Source organism: Poecilia formosa, unplaced genomic scaffold (genome assembly GCF_000485575.1).
Source record: "Poecilia formosa unplaced genomic scaffold, Poecilia_formosa-5.1.2 Scaffold40, whole genome shotgun sequence".
Classification (NCBI taxonomy): Eukaryota; Metazoa; Chordata; class Actinopteri; order Cyprinodontiformes; family Poeciliidae; genus Poecilia; species Poecilia formosa.
This window is the reverse complement of record NW_006799979.1, coordinates 363,055-386,679: the sequence shown is the minus strand read 5'-3', so window position 1 is coordinate 386,679 and position 23,625 is coordinate 363,055. Positions and strand designations below refer to the sequence as shown.

The following is a 23,625-nucleotide window of genomic DNA, read 5'->3' as shown; positions in this document are numbered from 1 at the left end:
CCTCCTATGCGTTAATGGGGGATTACACATGTTAACATCTATCTCGCAGTGTGCTTGGCCAAAGGCGCTCTGCTATAGTGATTTAGCATATGAATAAGGAATAAGGGGATGATTGAATAGGAGCTTCGATGAGTGAGAGCTGCCTTCGGAGATGGAGGGACGGGGTTATACAAAGCTTTCCACTCCCTGTTCAAGATGGAAGCTGAATGATCGCCTTGATCTGTGTTGTTATGACACGATGTCACATTTAGACATGAACACAATTAGATTATGACCGCAATTAATTTTTATTTTTTTATTATTCTTTTTTACTTTTCAACAGTTTCTGTAGCGTGACAAAACCAACTTTTGTTTTCTTTTTTCAAAGCCAAGATTTAACACAGTTCAATCATTAGAATACGTTCCATTTTTGTTTTCAGGTAATTAGATTGTGAAAACTGTGACAAAGTTCTCACAAACTGAGTTTGCTGCTGTTGTTTCATTCAACCTTGATGAGGCGTTTATTTACAGCACACAGTGAAACCCATCGCTTTAAATCACCAAGTAGTTATTTGCAGACTGTTGATGGTAAATCACGGTACATCAGCTGTTCAGCAAATGGCCAGGAACAACATATGTTAATGTTCTACCAATCTCAAGCTGTTGTGTGGAAAAGGGACTGCTGTCCTTCTGTTGTAGACAGAGCACTTTATTCAATTAAAGTAGTTTTTGTTCTCATTATCTTTTATCATCATTAGAAAAATCTTATTCACCATTTTATTTTTTTACATCGTGGACTTTTTCAGGATATATATAATTTTGTATTATCATTATTATATTTTTATTTTTTGGTCATGTAGTCCACACTTCTGACCAGTTGGTGGCGGTAATGCTTTCTTCAGTTGTTTCTTCAACCACCAATGTAATAAAGAAAAAGAATAAGAAGCGCATACTACCAGCGAATCATGCGAGTCGAGCTTAAATCTGAGTTGCTTCGGGACGCCACCACTAGATGGCGCACAGGCGCAGCTTCAGCTTAGACCGCATCTCGTTCCACGGTGACTGACCGGAAGCTTGGAATGATAGAAAAAACATGAACGTGAGTTAACAAACTTTCAAGGCAGCGTGCAAACAAACCTTCCTCCCTCCCTTTTCTTGTCTGTTTCCATGGTAAGAACACTTAATAAAACGTTTTTCTTTTATTTTATATATTTAATTAAGCACATCTATTTGTTATATGTATTTTTATATGTATTTTTATTTATTATAGCGTGGTTTGGGAATATTTTACAAGGCTGGAATGGATTACAATTATTTTTGTTATCTTAAATAGAGAAAATCCGTTAGAAATATGAGCATATTGGCTCACTAGCTTGGTCACGGAATGAATTAAACTCATATGTCGAAGTTCCTTGCTAGTTTTCTAAAACTTAAAAGTTTGCTTAAATTGCAGCAAACAAAATAGACATGAAGGAAAAAGCAAAGACACAGAAAAGATATTTAAATGCTAACAAAGTCTAAGCCTAACACTAAAAACCAAAACATAAAACAGGCAGTGCTAGCATGGTGATGGTATGTTGTGGGGATGTCTTTTGGGGTTTGGTGATGATTCTGCCAGAACCTTGAGAACCAATCTGCGTATTTCGGTTACGACGGAAGCCAAGAGCGGAGAGTCAAGAAAACCTGCTCCAAAGTGCTTTGGAACTCAGACTAAAGTGAAAATTCATCTTTCAACAGAATGGTGACCCAAAGCAAACAGTTACAAAGGAATCACTTCAGGAACATTCTGTGCATGTTCTGGAGTTGCCCAGAGGGAACTGGCATGTAAATCCAACTGAACGTCTCTGAAAAGCCCTAATGACGTTGTCGACTGATGTCGGCCACACAGCTGGACAACTTGAGAGGATCTACAGAGAAGAAAGGGAAAAATACTCCAAAACAGGAGGGTCAAGCATACCCAAGAAGATGTGAGGCTGTCATTGCTGCCAAAGGTACATCAAGAGAGTATTTAAAATCTATTGGTGTAAATATTTGTGTGTACTTGAATACAGTTTCTGCAAAAACTAATTTAACCGAGAAATTTCTCCTTGTAGAGACGATTTTTCTGTCCTGTTATAACGACAACATTGTACCATACTAGTTTAATAGACTGATTCCTCTATTTTACTTTTAAAAGGACATTATTATATGTTTTCTAGCAAGTAGTTCGATTTTACAGCACAATCAAGTGACTGTTACATTCAGTTTTTATAAAAATGCTGTATATACATCAAATAAGACGTAAAAGAAGTTTGACTTCATTTAACACCTTGAAATTCTCTTTAGCTGCTTTAAACTCTGTCTCTTTAAAAACTCCTGCTCTTTCTGAAACTCTGCTTTCAGGACAGGGCTCCTCTATTAACCCTTGAACGTTTTCGCCAGTGTTGCACTAAGAAGTAGCTCCTATAATGAGCTCAGCAGATGCACAGTTCCACTAGGTGTTTGCTAGTTGCTGCTGGCTAGTCTGCAGGAGCAGAGTGGGGTAGCCTTTGGGGAGGGCGGCACTGTAACGCTGAAGCTTGTAAACCGCATCTCCGAGGAGGAGCTTCCTTTTTGGAGGCGGTTCTAGGTCCACCCACAGCTGAATGGTTGCCATGGGAGATTAAAGGATTTCTCAGACATGCATGAAAGAATAAAGGCAACACTCCAGGTATGTTTTTGATGAGGGAATAACATTTGGATGTAACACTCATAACAGTTTTACATAGCACTGCCCCTTTAACTAATCAGTTTGGATAAGGGTTGATTTCTATACGTTCTATATACCAGGTTTGTTCAATAAAGTTTGGGTTTTTTGTCCTGAAGCAGGAGGATGAAACCGACCTCTTCTAATATCTTCTTGTTTGCAAGTTGTTGTTTTTTTTTTTTTTCTGAACTCTTGAGAATTCTCGCTCTATGGCCTCTTCTTCACCCCGTTTCTCATTTTCCACACTTGGCCTCTTTACTGGAGCTCTCTATTGTTTTTATCGTTGTGTTTTTATCCCCGTCCTGTGCCATCTCTCTCCACCACGTCTTCGAGCCCGTTCCTCGTCCTCTTTGTGCTCCATTCCTCTTGTCTCCGTGCCTCCCGTGTGCTCTTTCTTCTCTTGTGTGAAACCAGCATAGGAGCGGTTGGCAGTGCCGGTGATTTATGGCTCACTCTAAGCAGACCCTTATCAGGTGCAGCCAAGGCACTCTGTGCTGCTGAATGACAATGGAGAACCGGTCGCATTATGCTCCGCAGCCTCGCCCTCTTGCATTCTGGACACTGCAGATTACATCTAGCTCCTTGATTTATGGACGCCATTTTGGCTCCTGAGAGGGACATGAAGGGGAGCTTGGAGCTTTGTGTGGGGGGGTTGGAAGCTGCGGGCTCCAAGACCGGTGTCTACGTTCGGCCAAATGTAATTTTGAAGGGAACCTGCTGGAGGTGTGTTTTATGTGCATATGTGTGGATCTAAAAGCTGATTGTATTCATGTACATGAATACTGTATGTGCATGCGTGAATCGGAGGGTGTCGTTTGTCATTTTGTCAGGAGGTTTTCTGTTCCCATATTGATAAAAGTGACTGTCGGAAGCAGCGGAATACTAAAACTTAAAGTTCAGGATTAGAATAAATGAATATTTCCCTCTAACCGAAGCCAAATATATGGAAAATAAACCATCATGGTTTTTTTCTCTCTCTCTTTATTTCTCACTGCTGCTGTTTAATTGAATCATTGCTGTAGACATCTCCAGAGATAAGAAGTGTTCTTTGGGAGAATTATTTAAATGTTTAAATAAGGGGAAAAAACTGTGAGCTGATGTGATTAACAGAGAATTATCACAGCTGCAGTTCCTACTAGGAACTAACTAATTATGTAATCTAACACATTAAACGAGGGGGGAAAAAAGCATAGCATCTCCCACTTAAACACAGGAGGTGTTTTGCATTCATTTTAGCATTTATTGCTCTGATGCTGAAAAAGCCAACAAATGGCACCTCAGTCTTTTGAAGTCGACACTGAAATGTTGGCATCTTTTGCAGGAGAAGTTAATCAATTTGAGGGAAGAACATTTAACATGGAACAAAACATGGAATCTCTGCAAAAAATAGCAACTTTGAAAATACAGAGCCAATTTTTTCATCTACAAATTGTAAATATTGTGATTTACAGTTGGGGCAATTTTATGATAAGAAAAACATGTATTAAAACTTCTGTCATTGCTAAGAAAAGATTTTTCTTCTTCGATGTCTAGCTGTTTTTGTAAACCACTGGGTCATCTCTGTATATCTTTATGCTTATATCATCTGCAAGTAGAACTTTTTGGTAGTACACGTTGGATTAGGCAATAGAAATCCAAGTAAATCACAGTTAATTTAGCAAAATAACCTTAAACCTGGTCATTTTAATAAGCATACAATATTAGCTAGTTTACTGTGATTAACCTTAAAATGGATGGTTAAAGTTTTGGTCAGGTTCTATCAAGTTATTCTGATTGTTCTTTTACTTGAAAAGAAAGATGACATTTCACTATAAATTGGTAAGAAAGTGAAGGAATTCTCAAAGTAGAGGAACAGCTAATCAGTGGAAAGACACGTCTCTGCTGATTTTAGCATTTTAAAACAAAATTGAAATGTCTATGAATTACAAGGACATATTAGAAAATACTGAACTTCTCCACTTTAACAAATTTGTTGCTGTTTTCTTAGCCAAAGTCTGTGTCACTACTCGAATGTTACGGGTTTGTACTGCTGATGGCATCGATACACCCGACTGGCTCATCATTCTGCGCTGAACCGTAAGGCTTAAAATTAAACTAAATTTAAAAGTTTGTATCAGCCTTTCAGTAGCCTTGAAGATGGTGCAATCGTCTTGCAGTTGTAGGGGGAAATTATCCCGGCAGAAGAATAAGTTACAGTTAATGAGGTGCAGGCTGCAGCTTCATTGTAACACAAGCTAATGCCTAAGAAATCTGTGAAATTGTAACTGTTTGTAAGCTTTCAGTTCATCTCAAGGAGCCTATTTGTTTCAACGTTTTCATGTGAATCAACTGAAGCATGATTACATAGAGGAACAGTTCTTGTTCCCTGCATTTCATCAGATTTTTTATTTGGTTAGCCTTTAAGGTTAGCCTGGTGAAAACAACCTCCTTGTTCTACGCTTTACTTCGTACAGATAATCTGAACCCTTGGCCACTGAGAAACATAAGACTTTACCCAATTTGGTCATGACATGTAATGCTCCAACTCAATCTTGAGGGAAGCCATGCTATGAAGCTAGCGTGCGATGTAAACAACCATCCAAAATGAGTTTTACCAAATCCCTGTGGGGAGTAGGACCACAACATCTTTGCCAGCATTAAATTGTCTTAAATGTTCATCTTGCTTTATTTAATCAATATTTGAAAGTGTGGCTAACACGGATTGAACGGCTTCGTTCTCCTTCCTCTGCTGCCATTGCCAAATTATTACTGTATCTAGTATCTAAGCTTATTCTGAAAGATACCAATGTGTTCCTTGGCCAGAAGGGATAGGCAGTCTGCTCAATGAGTCTGGAGGATTATATTTTTACGTAAATACAATAGAACAATGTAACAGAGAAGATAAAGAGAAAGACAACGTAAATAAGAGAAAATATAGCATTTTGAAACTTAGGGAAAAAATACAAGTTTATCTCGTGAACTGAGTTTCGAATCTAAAACATATCTGTCTGTAGGTGATGCTAACCTACAAATTTAAAAAAGCCTCAATGCTTGCACAGGCTGTGACCTTTCTAGTCCTCCCCTCAGCCACTTGAGGTTGCCGCCATTCGGCAACAGCTGTGAATAAATGTAAATATACATGTAAATGTCATTCCCTCGCAGCGAAGCTCCCCTTTCCTGTCTTTCCCTGACCAGACCTGCAAAATAGCCACCGATGCCGTCTCCAGCGGCATGCGGCTCATGATAAATGTCTCCCCCGCATACATTTGTACAGCAGTGAAATCCAAAGACTTCCAGAGGAGGAGGTCTTGGAAGGGTGCAGCTCGGCGGAGCCAGAGAGGAGGAAGGTCCTGAAATCCCAGAGCACGCTGCCGCATGTTCCAAGAGCAATAAGAGCTATTGCTTAAAGTGGGTTCCATAAAGACCGGTTGTTATGGTTCTCACCGTTGCCAAGTGGTGAAGGGCTAAGAGGAGGTAATGTGTCCTTGTAGCTCTGCAGCAGGTGGGCAGGCAGCATGGGCGGCAGTATGTAGGACAGATGGCCAGAAACCATGCGTAAGGCCGTCCACCTTGTTACAGTGTTTTCAACGGTAGCGCCGAGCATTTCTAAAGTCAGGTTTTCACTGAAAACTTGTGGTTTATTTAAATGTCATCATACTGCGGTAACACGTACTTATATTGTTAAGAAAAGATAGATATCTGTCATGAACGCTGATTAAATGTTCTTTAAATCACAAAAGCCAATGTTTCACCAATACCAACGTATGATGGAGTATTAAGGCCAGGCTAAGAGATTTATTTTTTTAATTATGAGAATACTCACAATATTACAAAAATAGTCATAACATTAGCAGAAAAGGACACAATATTACCAGAAGAAAGTCATGAATTTTCAATACAAATTGTTTTATTGAGATAAAGGCTTTGATAGTTATCAAGTCCTTATGTGACTCTTTCTTCAAATGAGACAAAAGTCCCACTTCTAATAATTTGATGTTATCTGAAAATCCAGTACCAAAGTATAACTTCACAAGATGCTCAGTATTCCTCACTTTTATTGTTTCATATTTTTTGTGTAGAAATGTACTACTTTGTTCTACTAATACCATGACTTTATTCTGGCATTATTATGAGTTTATTCTCGATCATTCTGACTTTTTTCAATTATTACCACGACTTTATTCTCATAATGTTATGACTTTAGTCATATAACTTTATTCTCTTATTATTCTGACTTCATTCTGGTAAAATTGTGACTTTAATTTGGTATTATTACGATTTTTTTTAAAACATATTATGAGTATTCTCATGAGTTTATTCTCGTATTAGTTTGACTTAATGTTGTGCAACTTTTGTCCCAAAATATTATAACTTTATTCTCTTAATTTTGTTTCTTAACGTGGCCTTAATATTCTGCTGCACCAATTTGAGTCATTTAGGATTTGTCTTTTTTTTCTGATTGAGTTCTAGTTTGAGACTTCAAGCATGATAACTTAAACTTTTTAAAAAAATGAACACACTGTGCTTTACCTTTGCTACACTTACTCAGTAATTTTGTAATTGATAATCCAGTCGTGGTTATATATTATGCAGCTCTAACAAGTGTAAACAGCTTAGAAAACCTAAAACTACATGCATGATTCAACTCATGCAGGCAGGGTCTTGAATAAACTCCTCTTAATATTTTCAAGTGGAGCAGAGGTGCTAGAATGTTTTCTTTCTGCTTTGATATGGCTTGTTGACAATTCATCTTGTAACAGTATGGTTCAAGGTGATTGTATGTAAACTCTGCTCCTTGCTTTGAATGTCGTATAATGTAATAAGCTGTGCAAATCCTGGCCACCCAGCTTGCTAAGGGTGTAGCTGAGAACATCATAGGCACCAGATTTACAACAGGTATCAAGTGTTGAGTTTCTGCAAGGACCTTAATACTTATCGGTGAAAAAAAAAAGAAGCCTTGATCTACACTTCTGTTTAGCTCCCACAAACTGCAAATCTATACCTTACATTATGGAATCCACACAGGTGCTGATAATCCTTTGAAAAAGCTTCGAGTTTAATGTTCTCATGGCTTGACAATTGCGGGAATTTTCTGGTTTTTAGTGTCTGCACTAATAACAAGATAATTACTCTGCTCTACTGAGCTGCTATCTGAAGAACAGTTTACATTTTACAATTGTAAAATTCCCAAAATGTTTCATTTCAGATAAAGTTGACAAGTAAAGTTTAACAAATCCTCTGAATTTGCACTTGAAGCAAATTATGCTGGTATGGTGGTTAGAGCTGCTGCTGACTGACTCACCTGTTAAGTGTGGTAAGAGGTGCAGGGACAAGTTAAATATATGAATAACTTGGTATTTCTTTTCCTTAATTCATTAAATGCTAGTGAAATGGAGGCAAACAGTAGTCTGTAACTAAGCTAACTATGCTAAATGATTAAGAATCTCACACTGTCTACCCACCTCTCTTGGAGAAAAACCTGGTTACAAATTCACTCTCTTGTCTTTGTCTCTCTGTTATCTGTCTATTTTTTTTAAAACCTGACTTTATTATTTTTCTTGGCAGAATAGTAACTTCCAAAGTTGTTCTCGTCTTCCACTGACTGCTGCTGAACCATCAGGTGCGACTCTGACTCTATCTCCTGAGAGAGATGGACTTCAACAAGTATAAATCAAGACAAAAGAAAGGGAAATCCTAAAAATGGCTGAGCAGTAGATGCAGCCTGATGGCGGTAGTGTATCATTGGCCCACAGAATTAATAATCCACACACTGAGACACACACACTCTCTTTCCCACACAAGCACAGAGGCACCAGGCAGAACTTGGAAGGGGTCCTGGACACTGTCATGGGTCCGCACGTCAAATGAGCCAGACAGCCAAACAACAACAATACCAACAGGAGTTGGAGCATATGGGGCTCCATACCAGCTGAGAAGGGCCACAAAGGTTATCGCAGTGTGTGTGTGTGTGCGTGCCTGTGTGTGTGTGTTGAAGTGGGGTGGAGGTTATGAATGTGGGAGTGTTTGGAAAGATGACATAAGGGATAATGTGTATTCTAGAAGAATGTTCCTTTTCAGGTTGTCTCTCCACCCCACTTAATGTCCTCCATTAAGAAGGACATCAGCACATTTGAATAAATCAGACATTTCATCAACAAGCTGAAATTTAAACCTCGTCCTATTTTTTGCTGTTTGTTGTACACATTGATATGTAGCAACCTTAAAAAGCTTTAAACTTCTTCACCACTGAGTTTCTCTTGACCCAAAGCCTGAGCCATACAGTGATGTGTTTCGTGCATCAAAAACGCTTCAAAAGCCTTAAGTTGGATTGGATTGGTTGGATTGGACAGACACTTGAGTTTGATGGAAAACATAGATATCAAACGTTATAATTGTGCAGTGTTTGAATTCACTGGATAATTCAAGGGTTTTGTGAGTTTGGTGACTTTCACAACTTAGCTTAGCGTTGACGAGCCCAGTTTGATGACCTGCTTACCTGGATCGGTGCCTTGATCTTCTGGCAGGACACCAACTACCAGCCATTACATCACATAAGAGAGTCTCTCTGATCGGTTGTCGCTTTGTGTCCAGTGGCAAAAGTTCTGGAGCGTCGGCCTCCTTGGACATGCTCGATGTGTGTTGAGTGCTAGATGCACAAGACTTTCCGTCGCCCCCTACATGGACGACGTGCATGTAAACCAGTCGCCCTAACGCTCAAATCGTGTTCAAGCATAAAAAGTCGTGCTGTTTTGGGGTGTTAGGTTTTGGGATAAGTTGTGAATTAAGTTTGGGTTAATTTTAGTTATGTACTAGTAATGGTTTGGTTTATCCTTGACAATTAATGTATGTCAAAGTACAAAGTCATTGTGAATACAGAAAGACATACTTTGTGTGTGTGTGTGTGTGTGTGTGTGTGTGTGTGTGTGCGTGTGTGTGTGTGTGTGTGTGTTTGTATACATCTGGTGACATCTGTAACTGTATCCAAAGATACTCCATCAAATGGTGTCAGTGGAGAGTTTTGAAGCAACCTTTTTTTGCAGCCATATTCCATAAGCGTTAGTCGTTTGTTCATGTTTTCCATGTCCTATAACATAAGACACAAAAATGGCATCAAGTGCAGATTTGTTTGCATTCAGTAAGTGTGAAATGATTTAAACATAAACCAGTATGCATTCAATTATAAAAACACTGTCAGACCCCATTCAGTGATATGCGTTTGCTCGATCATGCGGTGCTCAGTGTGTGCATGCTAATACACAAAGCCACACAGTGTTAACCAAACATACCAAATCACTAGCATTCAGCACACACTCGGCCCCTTATGTCATCTGAAAGGTCTGCTTGTAATGCTATCATTCTCAAAGTCCATTTTTGCACTTTTGCTCTTCTAATCCCAATTACAGAGCTCATTCAAAATGATGGATAAGGTCTCTCGCAGTGCCTAGCAAAAACAATTTGGCCGCTGTACTCCGGGAAACCTAAGAGGCAAGCCGCACCACACACATCATTTTTCAACTAGGATTTACAGGACTTACGGGTTGTAAAGGAACTTCTGGGTGAGCTGATGTTGGTCAAAATAGGCAACGTGATCTACACATACAGAAACATATTCTTCAAGGAAAGTGAGGGTGGGGGGGAAATAGGGGAACACGATCTAGATGGGCAAGGAATATTTTATTAGAAAGAGAGAACTAGAGAGACTAAAGTGAGATGCATGAGGCTAAATGAAAACCAAGGAAACCAACCAACAAACCAATAAGGAAGAAGTGAGGATGATGAACCACAATTGTCGGCTGTAGGTGCTATAAGTCAGATTGAACCTTTCAGCAAGAGGTCTGGTGTGGTGTGGACTACAAAATGGGCCTGTTCCACCGGGTTCCTGATGACATGACTGCTGTGAGTGTGTGCAGTAATTCCTGCAGCCAGGATTAGCTACTAGGGGTTTGGGGTTTGGCACACACTCATGTTTCCACAGCACAGGGACGTTTTCACGGGATTTACTTTAGACTGCTTTCTCTTCTCTGTGTGGCTTTCTGTTTTGCCCAATGTCTCACTTTAATTGTCAGGTGATGTTTATCACATTTTTAATTGCATTGCTCGATGAAAACCTGTTGGCTTTGTTCGGGAAGAATATGCATGTTAGAGGAAGGCTAAACCACTAAGTATTAAATTAAGTCGAAGAAAGAAAATGGGGGAAACTTTGTAAATGGCTACTTATTGAAGGTAAAGTCTTAAATTTTGTGCATACTGCGGTAAACTCTGCAATAAAAAAGAAACAGGGAAATATAAAAGGTAAAGAAAAAAGTTCCAATAAATTGCTTGCATACGCAGGTAGACAGACAATACTGTGCTAAAGCACTTTTTCCTTCAAACAAATAGGATTTGGACTTTGGCAGAAGTGTCCAACATTTTGACTTGGTAATCTTTTCCCTGCCTACCTTACAAATGTTTTCCAAATTTACGGTTGTGTGGAACCTCTTGTCAGGGTTTTTGTGGTCAAATTCCGTTCTGACCTTCCAAAGTTTTGCAATGTTCTACTCATGAAGTCATCCTTTTCTATATTTGACGATGCATGGACTCACTGTGAAATGAAATCGCTCTACATTTCCAGCTGTCCAGCAGGTGGCCTTCGCATCAAAACTGGTGTTTGAAATTGTTCATAACTGTTGATTTGAACGTGTTGAATCCACAACTCTTCCGTAAAACCTCCGACTACCAAAACGCAGCATGCACAGCTGCCTCCTAGAATAAGGGTCTTGTCGCTCCAGCGCATGAGTAAGACGCCGATGTCTCCTCTGATGGCTGATAGATGATGAGCGCTAGCCCCATATCTGAATTATAAAGGAACAAGCTTGTTCACATGTGATTTTATTTCAATTTCTTATACAACGTAAACACCGGAATTGCGAAATTGTTTTTTTTTTTTTTTTTCAACATCAGCAGGATATTAGTAAAGATTGAAACATAGTTAGTGAGGAGTTATAAATACTATTTTGGAGCTAAAGATTTAGATACTTGTTCATGATTAATTCCAGCTTTCCAACGTTTACACAGATACTGCTTTCATATTTGCATTTATTTATATTGCAGCAATCAGTTTTACTCTCATCTCCTCTTGATTCCTCTCCTTCCTGTCTTCTCCCACATCCCCTCTGCCTCTCTTTCCTCCTGCCCCCCCACTCCGATATCGCCTCCCCTCCTCCCCCCGTGGTTGTTCCCCTGGCGGATGGGTGCGGAGGGCGCTGGCTGGCGGCGTGATGGATGACCATTAAGGCAGCTTATTGGAAACAGTCTGATTTATGGGCGAGTGCTGCCTCGGCCTAATGGCTTCATTTCTTTCTGCCGCCACATGATGTCACAGCCAAGGTCACCGCGGCAACGGCCCCCCTTTGTTGTGGCTTTGCTCGCTGATGACCTGAGAGGACTGGATGGATGGAAAGAGGGAAGGGGATGGAAGGGGAAAAGGGGGACAGGAAGGGGGGCGTTTTGAGGTTTGTTTGCAATAGCAGAGGTAATGTACGAGTCGCGGAGGTGAAACGGGTTACGTTCGCAGAAATGCTTTTGAATTAATTCTGTTTGGGAAGGAATTTGAGCTTTTTACAGCTTAAGCCTTCACCTTCATTCCTGAAGTCTTACTTACTCTGCTTTGGTTGCACTTCCTCTCCTTTTTTCCCAGTGCTCTCCTGTGCTCAGTAAATTAAAAACTGTCTCCCCTTCTCCTCCTTCATGTCTTTCTTCCTCCACTCTTGCCTTCTCTCTATAATGACGATCTAAAAAAAAAAGAAACACACACACGCACAAACAGTTTTACAGCCTTCCTTCAGACAGCTATTACTCACTTCTACTTTAAATGAGGGCCGTCAAATATATGGCCCCGCCATTAAGAAGCCGATCAATAAAAATGCCATTAGGGGTGGAGTAAAAATGCTGATATTAGTGAAGCTCAAAACAAAATATTTGATTTTCTCTTTGATAGCTGAGCGAGTCGAGCTGGTTTGAGGAAATGCTGTGCTGAGATTGAGTCCAGGAATCTGCGTTCAAAGTCTGTCACAGCCACCAGCTCAGGATGTTTCAGGGACACAATGTTGTTTTCAGCTACTTGGCACATTAAGGAGTTTGGTCTGCACAGGATGCAGGTTGATTTGAAGTTATTCAGCAGTGCTTAGAAACCGTGTTAGTCTGGAAGAAATATGTTTAATTGACCAAGGGTGTTTTCATGCCTAATAGTCTGGTAGACTCGGTTCGATTGTTACATTTACACCTGGCGCTGTTCGACACAAAAACCCCTGAAGAAGCGCAATTTGCATTTTCCTCAAAATGCAAACAAAAATGGAGTAGCGCCAGATTTTAGTGATTGCAGGATTTCCCTTATGTTTTGGTAAAAGACTACAAACTGTTTCTCCTGCTAGCACGAGGCACACTCATTAGTTTTTGTTGTTTTTACCCAGAATGCCCTGCGCTGTTGTCTGCTGCCGGAGTGGTCCGCTTGTCATTTACAAACCACACCTGACTCCACTTCAAACGAACCGAGAACCAAGGTTTTTACCACATTTCAGTATTAATATCAGATCATAGCTCGCAGGGAAAGATCAATACATTAGTTTTATATTTTTTATTTGCTCTCAAATTATAATTTTTTGCACTTCATTTATTTAGGAAAATATGCACACATTTGTTTTTCTAATTCTTTTTTATGTTTATTGTGGTAATTAAAGTATTTTGTTGACTCTTATAGGTTTTGTCTAAATTTTTTAGGTTTTAACAAAATAATTCACAGGAAAAACCACAAAATATCAGAAGATTAGAAGTTTGATGATATATTACACCTAAATAACAAAGTATTGGCATTGTATTGGCTATACTGGACCTGTATTTCTCTGATTGATACCAGAATTTGCAGCTTAGCACAACTCAATTAGGAGAGCTTTGAGTGAAGACAAGGTAATCTGACAGAAAAAAAAACCCTCAGGGAGATTAAATCCTAACGTAAACCACACTTTCCAAATTCATTTTTGTCAAATGCTGAAAAAGTGTGATTCATTTTCCTTCCTATTCACATCTATGCACTACTTTGTGTGGCATCTCTTAAATCCACTTAAAACGTACAGAAGTTTTGGTTTAATGTGACGACGTTAGCAAAGCCTCACGCTGTACGAAGACTTCTGCATTAGATCTGCAGCTGTTCCACTTATATTCGCGTTCTGTGTGGGAAACCACTGTGCAGTTTTGTTTGGGTTCATTTAAACTCCCAGTTCATAAGTTTTAATCACTGCATGAACACAGTACTTTGCCGTCACTGATGATTTACCCGTCGTCAACAAGACGTTTAATGTGTATATGTGGAAGTGAGGACGCTCGGCCAAGAGGCCGAGCGTATGCAGGGTTGTGGTGTGTGTGTGTGTGTGAGTGAGTAGTTGTGTGCTTCATTGTGCTGTTTTAGCTGACCACTGATGCAGTGAGGCGTAACCCACATCAGCCAAGTTTATGTGCCTTTTTATCTACAGAAGTGAGTTCACTGCGCGGCGGTGGTAGGTAAATCTTATGCGAGTCAATCTTTGTTACATTCCAGAAGGCTAGTGTTTAATGATCATATTATGACCTTTTTTTTGGCATTTAAATTATTAGCGTATCACCTGCAGGGTTTATCTGAAGTCATTTTCAAAATTCAGATTGGATTAGGTCGTAATTTGGCCTTGGAGCAACACAGTACCTCTTCTACAGGAAAACTCTGGTGTCTTTTATGTCTGAATTATGGCTTCAATGTATAGCATTTACACAAAAATGTAATTAAAACAAAAAAAAATAACAGTTGTCACTATTTCTGCTCAAATAAATTAAAGTGATTTTACTACACAGGCTACCACAGAAATCTGAAATGAAAACGATTGGAATAATTTAGACTCATAAACTGAAGTTGACAGTGGGTGGTTAGCGACTCGGGGTATAGCCTGCAACTCTGAGCTTAAGTCAAAACAAAAGTTTGTTGTATGTTTACTGCTGGTCTCTAAACACTTGTCTGCCTCGGCATATTTAAATAAAGGTTGTGTTTGATTGGACACTTTAAATGCAATTAAATTGTAATTAAAATGTGTTTATGTAACAAGAAACAAGCATTTTAGAGTGAAACGGGGTTGGTAATAAATATTCCAAAAATACAAATGTTTCTCTTTAAAAACAATGATGCTAATTAAATAGTACAGGTCTTTGCCTCGTCGGTTCCCCTGAGTCTATAAGAAGGGGAACAAAAACTGTATCAAATAGAAAACATACAAAATAGCTTTGAAACTCATAATACATGCTAACAAAAACAAGCAGGAATATCACTGCAACAACACAAAAGCATTTTTTTTTGTCTATTTTCTAGTGCAAATATCTTGGAACACTTTAAATAACACAAAACTAACCTAAAACTTTTTTTTTCAGCTTGTTTTAATGCAGATTAAAAAGTATCTAAGTCAAAAATTATTTTCACTTAGAAAATAAGTGAAAATTATTTCACTTATGTTCTTGTTCATTTATAACAAGAAAGTTTTTCTTGTTATAAATGAAAAAAATCTCCTAGCGGAATTAGTACTCTTTTATAAACATTAAGTAATTATTGACTTAAACCAAGCTCCTATATTTTAATGAAAAGTTAGTTGTAAGTTAAATTTGTCTCATTTCAAGCATTCATTCTAAGATACTTGCACTAGAAGCTAGACAAAAAAAAAATACTTGGTAAGATTTTGTGTTTTTTGCAGTGATGAAATCTTTATACCAAGGGGTGATGTGAAATAAAAAAGGGGAAAAAAAACATTGTGGAGTGCAGTGGGTGATGAAGGTGTGGCTGCAGGCTGGAGCTCTGGACAGGCCAGCAACACTCTTAAATCTCTGGTACTGCCCACCATGCAGTTCTCCTCACAGGCGGCGCGGCGTCCTATGATTTATGATGAATCCATCTCTCAATTTATCACCGATGGCAGAAATGTATAATTCAAAACATTTCATGTTTTGCTTTGTGCGTCGCTCCTATGCCTCCCTGCACACAACCAAACTGCACAGCAGAGTGCTGCCTGTGCATTTCGTAATTTGCTGCATGTACACAAAAGGATATTAAGGCAAATCTGTTCCTGAATAAAGATATTTGATGCAGGGAAGTGGGATTGATGTGGGAAAAATTGTTCTCAAAACATGACCGCCTGCATGTTTCGAATCCATGTCTTTATTACTTTAAACTGCTGTAATGTGCAACTAAGACCAAACTGACTCTTTGGACCTGACAGTTATTAAATTTGTCTACATCCCTTTGCAAAATTGAAATACAGTCAAGACTTTTGTAATTCTGCAGTATGCAAAACCGGCAGCTACAAATAACTAAAATAGGAAAATATACTTAATTTGCACCGAGGAATATGTCTTAGCGCTAGCGCAGAAGCTAACATCTACAGTCTTCCTTATTCCTGTTGTTGAGTGTGCAGCCAAAAAATGCAGCTTCCTTTTGAACATATTTTAGATGCTCTGTGGAAAAATCCAAGTTTACTACGATCAATTTGGAGTCATGTTACACAGAAACACCCACAAATTGGTGAATAGTGAACTGAAAATACTGCCCTGTATGTAAGGTTGAATAACGTATCATGACATAAGCACTTCATATGAGTAGATATTGATAATTATTGATTAGGTTTTTTGTTTTAAATGTCTGAAATGCTGTCAAACCTTTCCAATTTTATCCACAGTTTGCACCGCACACCATTGTTTTTTATTTTTAGGCACTTATGAATCACGATGGCTAAATGTGAAACTGTTGCTGCGAAAGTTACTCTAGCTGTTGCTAGGTAACCAAATGGTGAGTTAGTTGATGCTACCAACCTTACTTAGCTTGGTTGTCAAGTTGAGCGGCTAAAGCCTTTCCTCTGCCTACATCCCCCAGAATGCCGTGCATTTTGGGAGCAGAGTTCAGTGAATATTCTATATATTGACTATTATATCAGCCATAATATCTACTGATATTGATCACGGGTCTATCATGATATATTTTCTTATTGATTTATTGTCCAGCCCTACGTGTAAGCGGTATTTTTCAGCATGCTTTGCATGTCCCATTTGATGACTTAGCTTTCACAGCTAAACTTTGATAATGTCTGCAAGGATTTCATCAAGATCTCTTAATGCTGCCCTAACCAAGTACCTAAAGAATGGACATTAAAACCAGCCAGGTCCTGTGGCTCTCATTCCCCTAAAATCTTTGTGAGCACCAAGTAGTTAAAAGTTTGATGAAGTCTTTGAATTTTACTGGTCGCCACTCTTCAATGTGCTCACTGTCCCCTCTGGTGGAGTCAGTACACCCAGCGGATCGCCACGAGGTCCATCAGTGGTAACATGTTGTGGGGTAAGTAATGAATATCCTGTTGTGTGTGTTTCAATTGCATGCCCAGTCCCTCTTATTTCCCATGGTGCCCTTGGTAGGTCAGTCGCCGATGGTGCTCCAAGCACATTTTGCCTCACAGACTAATTTTGCATCCTTTAATATTGCATGGAGCTCATTTGGAGGATGTGGCGTCGGGGTACAGTACACACACGGACACGTGGGCCTGCACAAGCACGCGAGTCGCCTTTTTCTGTTGTAATTTACCCTCAGCAGCTCTCAGGGGTTCATTTTAGGATGTAGGACCGTTTTGGATTGATGTGGTTACACATGTCAAATTATGTCTGCACCGTGTGTATGTGGAAGTGTGTACACACTTAATGTTTTTGTGTCTGTGCATTTTCCCTAGTTTTACGGAAAAGCGATGCAAACGCCCCTTTCTGCGCTCCTCCAGTGTCATCAATCACCTTGCCACTTTAATTTATGTACCACTTTTGGGAGCGTTGTCGTTTATTTTCAGGGGAAGGAATATCACCATTGCACAGCTCAGGGGAAAAGTGGCTCCTGTTTGCAGCAACATATTGTTCCTTAACTCTTTATGGGCTACAAGACATTCGCTAGATTGCTTCAAAAGGTAAAGAGATATATGTTTGGTAGATGTTCTTATGAAATCATACAAATCCTATTTATAAATGTCAAAATATCAAAACGTGGTGAGGGTTTTTCTTTAACGCAAATTATGCTTTTTATGCTGTTGGGAAAGAAGTTGAGTTGTTTTAAATAAACCTTGGACAAAAGACCAAGTTTGTTGGCTTTCAGAAGAAACTAGAAGGAACCTTGTTATCCTACTCTGTACCTACAGGATAAACTTACAAATTGTGAGATTTTATGCGAAATCTATAGAAAACAAGTCTGTCCACTAAGACTAGGCTTAGCCGTGTATCTACTCAGCTGGTAGCTGTAAGGAAATGCTAGCTATGTTAGCAAATGAAATGCTAGCTATGTTAGCAAAGGAAATGCTAGCTATGTTAGCAAAGGAAATGCTAGCTATGTTAGCAAAGGAAATACTTGCTACGTTAGCAGTGTTGTGTACTGAATATGAGTTTTACAATTCAAGCTCAGTTGTTTGAATTGTGACGTTTGATTAAACGTCATGAATAGTTTTTTTTTTCTTTCTGCGGTTTGTTAAGACAAATATAATTTGATGCATATGCAAGTGTCCCAGACTACCTCTGAAGGAGATCAGAGAGTAACAACCCACAATGAGTCTTGACTGCTCTCAAACCTCCATGGCATCAGACAGACTGGAGGGAGTGAAAAGAGTCTTTGTTGCACTGTGAGGTAACTGGTGATCCACCACTGGGGACAGGAACCAGACCAATGGACGCACCATTCATTTTTACTTGTTTAGTAATCCAGGATATGGCTTGATCTATTTATTCCACAGTTTGACAGTATCAGTTTCGTGGGGATAAAAACCACAGTGGTGGACAATAACACTATATTTATTTGAGTACTGCACTTAAGTATATTTGAGTATCTTTACTTGAGTATTTATTTTTGGGGAAACTTCTGACTTTCACTCTGCTATACTTCTAAGAAACGTGTCGTTACTCGTTCCTTTTGGCTCGCCTTAGCTTTCTAGTCCACTGTTGCTGTTTTACTTTACTGAAAAAAATTGGCCACACACTATGCCCATCCCCATCAAAAAAATAAATAAATAAATAAAAACTTTGGAGTGTTTGTATCTCGTTTTAAGAGAGTGCAAAGTGTTCAAGACATTAATACTGCTGTAAATAATTACCATTGCTTCACCACTAAAGATACTTAGCAACTATACAAAAACAAATGCAGCCTAAAAATTATGTCCTGGTTCTGTTTATGTCCTGAAGAATCTGACAACACAGGTCAGAGGTTGCAAGGTGAGGGCCAGGCGAGCCATGACTGGTTGAGGTCAATGTGAGGTTACTTCCGTTCGGGGATTCCAGACTATTCCCGTCCATCACATAAGGCAATCCAGAGGACCTCTGCAACCCGGAGCCGCTCCTCCTGCCCTGCCTTGTCATAGTGATGCACAACAGAAGGCGATAGATGCTGAGAGTGCAGGAGATTGAAGGCAGTCTGTTGTGAGAAAGTCTGCACACATGCAGACTTGGCTGGAGAGTGACCCCTCACTGGGAAAGCCGATGCTCCTGTTTTAGGATCTTACAAATTCCAAGGAAACATATGGGTCAGAAGCTGATTAGATGCTTGTAGTTCTCTTCAGGGGGCTTTATGAAGTAGCGTTAAAAGCTAAATAAGGTGACAGACAGTGGCCAAACAGGAGGGAAATCTTTTTCTTTTTTTGGGTCCTGAAGACCTTCATTAATCTTTAGACTTTCTTGAGACTCTTAACCCGGGAGAAAAAGTTAAATTTGATCACACAAACACAGGAAGCGCCCGCTATGAAAACACTCGTGGCTTTCTATGGCAGTTTACACGACCAGGCTGATCCGATAAGCCACCTGGTTTTATTGACTTCGTGAATCAGAGTAAAGTATCGATTCGGCGTAGCTATGAGCTAAATGCTATATGCTACGCGCAAATCTCCAGTGTATAACTTGATACAGGCAGAGCAGATCTCTCCACTCTGCTCAAGGGATCTTTATCTCTGCAGCAGGATTGAATTATTTCTTCTTGCTCAGCTGTGGAAATTAAGTTATAGTGACCATAATCCTCAAAAACAGACTGCTTGTGTCATAGGTCTGTGTAAAGAGAACGTGACCAGAGCACACAGCCAGATGCTAATTTGGCTGCAAGTCCAACGCTCCTGCCGACTGTTCGGACACTTAGAAGCAAAGTAAGAGAGACGGTGAGAGTCAAGGAGAAATGCTCTCCATATTCCTTTGACAAAGACATTTTCACAATAGCCTCTAAAGTTAGGAGGATTGTATGCGGCTTATTGATTTCTTTGTTGCAGTGTCCGGGAGATGGCGCCGAGAAAATGAGGTCTGGCTTGAAGGTTTATGTCCTGCCACCGTCAGGAGGAAACGTGAGCCGAGGATTCAGCTGGCCTTTTATTGTAAATGCGCTCCCTCTAGATGGACTTAAAGTGTCTGTTTTCCTGGCTATTGGAGACGAATTAAATATGAAGAGTATCAGTAAATGGGCAGGAAGACTCCAAACGAGTGCTCAGGGACAGTTTCCCATTATTGTCATCTATTATCTTGGACAGTTAGGGATATTGTCCGGTCTGTCGTCAGCTGCTATTGCGCTGTGCATCGCCGTGGCAGGTGCGCAGGTTATGGGGTTATGTGAAAACAAAGTGGAGCATTTGACCATTAAATGGATTATTTGCACCTACTTTGCACCACAATAACAGATAGGGACAGTCATAATTAATGCATAAGGCGAGACAATATACAAGAAAGCAAGACTGAGTTCAAGAGAGCTTCCAAATGGTGATTGTAAAAAAAAAAAAAACAACAAACTGAGCTACTTATAAATAGTAATGCAGCTGAAACACAGTTGTTAAATAGTAAACAAATATTCTTCTTTATAAGCTCTGACTTCTGACCAGTAGGTCACAGTGAGACATGCAATCTTTTTATGAATAGTGTCATTCAGAGAACAGACCACATGTAAGCACAAAGAGGGTCTTCAGTGCAGATGCTGAGACCGATTAAAGAAGATGTAAGGTGTGGATCCCCGTTCTCTGGGGCCATAGTTGGTACAAGTATGAAATGTTTAGTTGTACTCAGAAGAAACTTTGGCTCCATCATCGTTCCATTTATCACAGGACACAGACACACAGGACGCCAATTCAAGTTGAAAAACTCAGTGAGGTTTGATATTTGGTCTGTTAGGACTGTAACTTTTAACATTTTAATTCAAAAGGCAGCCATATTGTGCTTTTTTCTTTTATCATGCTTGGTGAGGAACTGCTGACTTTCCCAGACAGAGGTTTGAGTTTTTGATCATTTTTCTGACTTGAAACTTGAAAGTTTCAACTTTCGAGTAAAAATAGAGTGCAGAATTCAGTCATTCTTTTACTAATCAATGTCCATAAGAACAATTTTTTAAAAATACATTTCTGACATATAGCAAACAAACGGAAAAAGTGCACATCTTGTTGCCGTATGGATAATCCTGTGATACTACCAAAACATAGTCAGTTGATTTGAAAACTGCTAATTGCTGTTAATTCTGCTAAAAATACTAACAAAGCACTTTTTAACAGCAACTGCTGTCTTCAGGATGTGTTTGGATCTTACCTCTCTTTCTAATACAAATTATTATAGTTCTCAAAGAGAAATCAGAATTGACTATTTCAGGTCAAAGGTTTACAAAACTGGGAACAAAATTATTACCTTAAAGAAATACTATTTTCTAATGATTCTTATGAATTCCATTCAGAAATACTTTATTAAAACTGAAGTGCTACTAAATGTTTCATCAGTCATAGATGTTGTTGTATAGCTGTCTTGTGCTGCAATTTCTTTGTGTTACTCCATCTAAGGAGAAAAATGATACCTAATGTAAGAGTAGAAAAATTCACATTTAAAGACGGAAGAATGTTTTTAAAAGATTAAAAAGTTATCCAACCACAAAAGAGTCGGCCGTTTTGTGTGTGTGGAGGTGCGTTACAGTAAGGATCTTTCTGGATGTTTGGACTGTGTCCGATCCTAGCGTAGCTCCGGGCTCACCTCTGCATATGGCCGCTGTAAAACGTTGCTCCTCACACTGACAGTCACTCTGAATAATAGGCCTGCGAGCCATAAATGTCACCCCTTTAAATCACGCACAGGCCAGAACTGCGTCTTACAGAGAAAAGGCTTCATCACCGCTTAAGCTACAGATGCCCATTTATAATGTGTGTGTTTATAAATCACTAAGGAGACCTCACATTCCTGAAGCCTGCAAAATGGAGGGAGTGCAGGGGGGAAAAAAAGGGAGATGACTGGAAAGGGAGGGAAAAGAAAGGAAATCAAAAATATATAAAGTGAAGTCAACATCAACAACATATCTCATAGATTTATGCTCTGATCACTATGAAGTTGAATATTTTGGAAAAGTGTGGATTTTTTCTTTTTCTTTTTGAAGAATTTTATTTTGTTGCACAAATATTTTCAATTCTTATCTTACATGAGAACTATTAGATATAGACTTAATGATTATTAAATGTAAAAATTAAAGTAACTAAATTGGTCAAAATGGTAGAAAGTGTTTGTATTTGTGAGTTGAATTAAAAGAAATCCTACTTCAGGACACTACTATCCCCATGAATAAGTAATAAAAAGTTAATCATCTAGATATGAGTCACATTTATCTCATGTTCAGTCTCATTTGTTCATCAAGGTTATCTTGATTCTTCTTTAAATTCTTTGTGTCTTTTCTTCATATATAGCCTAGTATGAACCAGACCCTTGTTATATGCTTCACTCCCTGCAGAGGGGCTGAACTCCTCGCCATTAAGAAATGATTGCTTGCTGAGACCGTGGACTCTGTTCAAGTTTTAAATGTCACCCATTTTCCAGTGTTTGCTCGTGACGTATGTAATGCGCCAGATCAACACTGTGAAGCAGTAAACTACCTTCCTCCACTGCGAACAGAGAAGTCCTGAGCCGATGAGACGGCTGTTAATGTTAACTCAGTATTTGGAAGCGTCACCAACACTTACTGAACATCGTTCACTTCTTCCTTTCCATTGCTAAAACTACAGACTGTAATTCTAAAACAGTGCAGAAAATTAACGTCATTGTTCACAACTTCTTTTTCTGCTTTCTCATTGGTCCCATTGGAATTCTACTAGAGGAATCCAAGTCAATGGGAGAAGACCCAGACAAAAACCTGAAGGAAGATTTAAATTGAGTGGAGTTGTGCAGAAAGGTAATGACCAGGGTACTTTATAAATATAGTCTGAAGTAAATGCATGATCTTTAATAAGATCATGCATCATGCATGGAGGGATAAACATTCTGGGTTTTTTTTTTTGAGAACACCGTGATATATTAGTATAAACTCAAACATATTTAAATGTTTTTTTTCCAATGGTCTCTGTACAGTCTGAGTGAAAGACAAGTTTTACTGCACAGACAGTCTCCTTCACTCAGGTGTCTGCTCAGCGTCAAGCAGCACCACCTTTCCACTCGGACTAACACTCCTGTTCTCGACGGTTAACATCAACACTCAGCTGACGGCCAAATTTCTAAACTTCTGCCAGGGACACGGATCCACAGACTAAAACAACAACTGCAGCAAAGATGAGTTGAAAAAGACAATCAGCTCTTGAATCCCAGCCCATTTTACAGTCCCGGCTCAGAGATTTATGAAGTCCACCAGCGAGAGGTCTGATTGAGGAATACATGTTCTGTATTTTCATATTCATGGAGTATAATGCTTCATAAAAAGGTCATTTTTCATAAAAAAAAGGCACATTCTTAAATTTTACTCTTTGTCTAAGTTTTCCCTTTTCTTCTAGCTTGTTCAGGCTTTTTCATTTATTTAACATTTTAAAATGACACAAAATAAAACATTTACATATTTGTAAATGTATTTATTTTGAGGGAAAATCAAAAATAGCCAAGGGGCTCGGAAAAGTCTTCAGTGCGTTAAC

At 39.1% G+C, this 23,625-nt stretch overlaps 1 long non-coding RNA gene across 2 annotated transcripts; it reads left to right on the top strand.

The window, feature by feature from the left end:
- Positions 1-992: 992 nt before the first annotated feature.
- On the top strand, positions 993-21,312 carry LOC103137373 (uncharacterized). 2 transcript variants are annotated; one of them, XR_476129.2, is made up of 4 exons: positions 993-1,149; positions 1,717-1,970; positions 19,773-19,869; positions 19,990-21,312. It is a non-coding gene; the product is annotated as an uncharacterized LOC103137373 (long non-coding RNA). The 2 variants fall into 2 exon arrangements; XR_001661960.1 differs by having other exon boundaries at positions 19,773-19,881.
- The last annotated feature ends 2,313 nt before the right edge of the window (positions 21,313-23,625 follow it).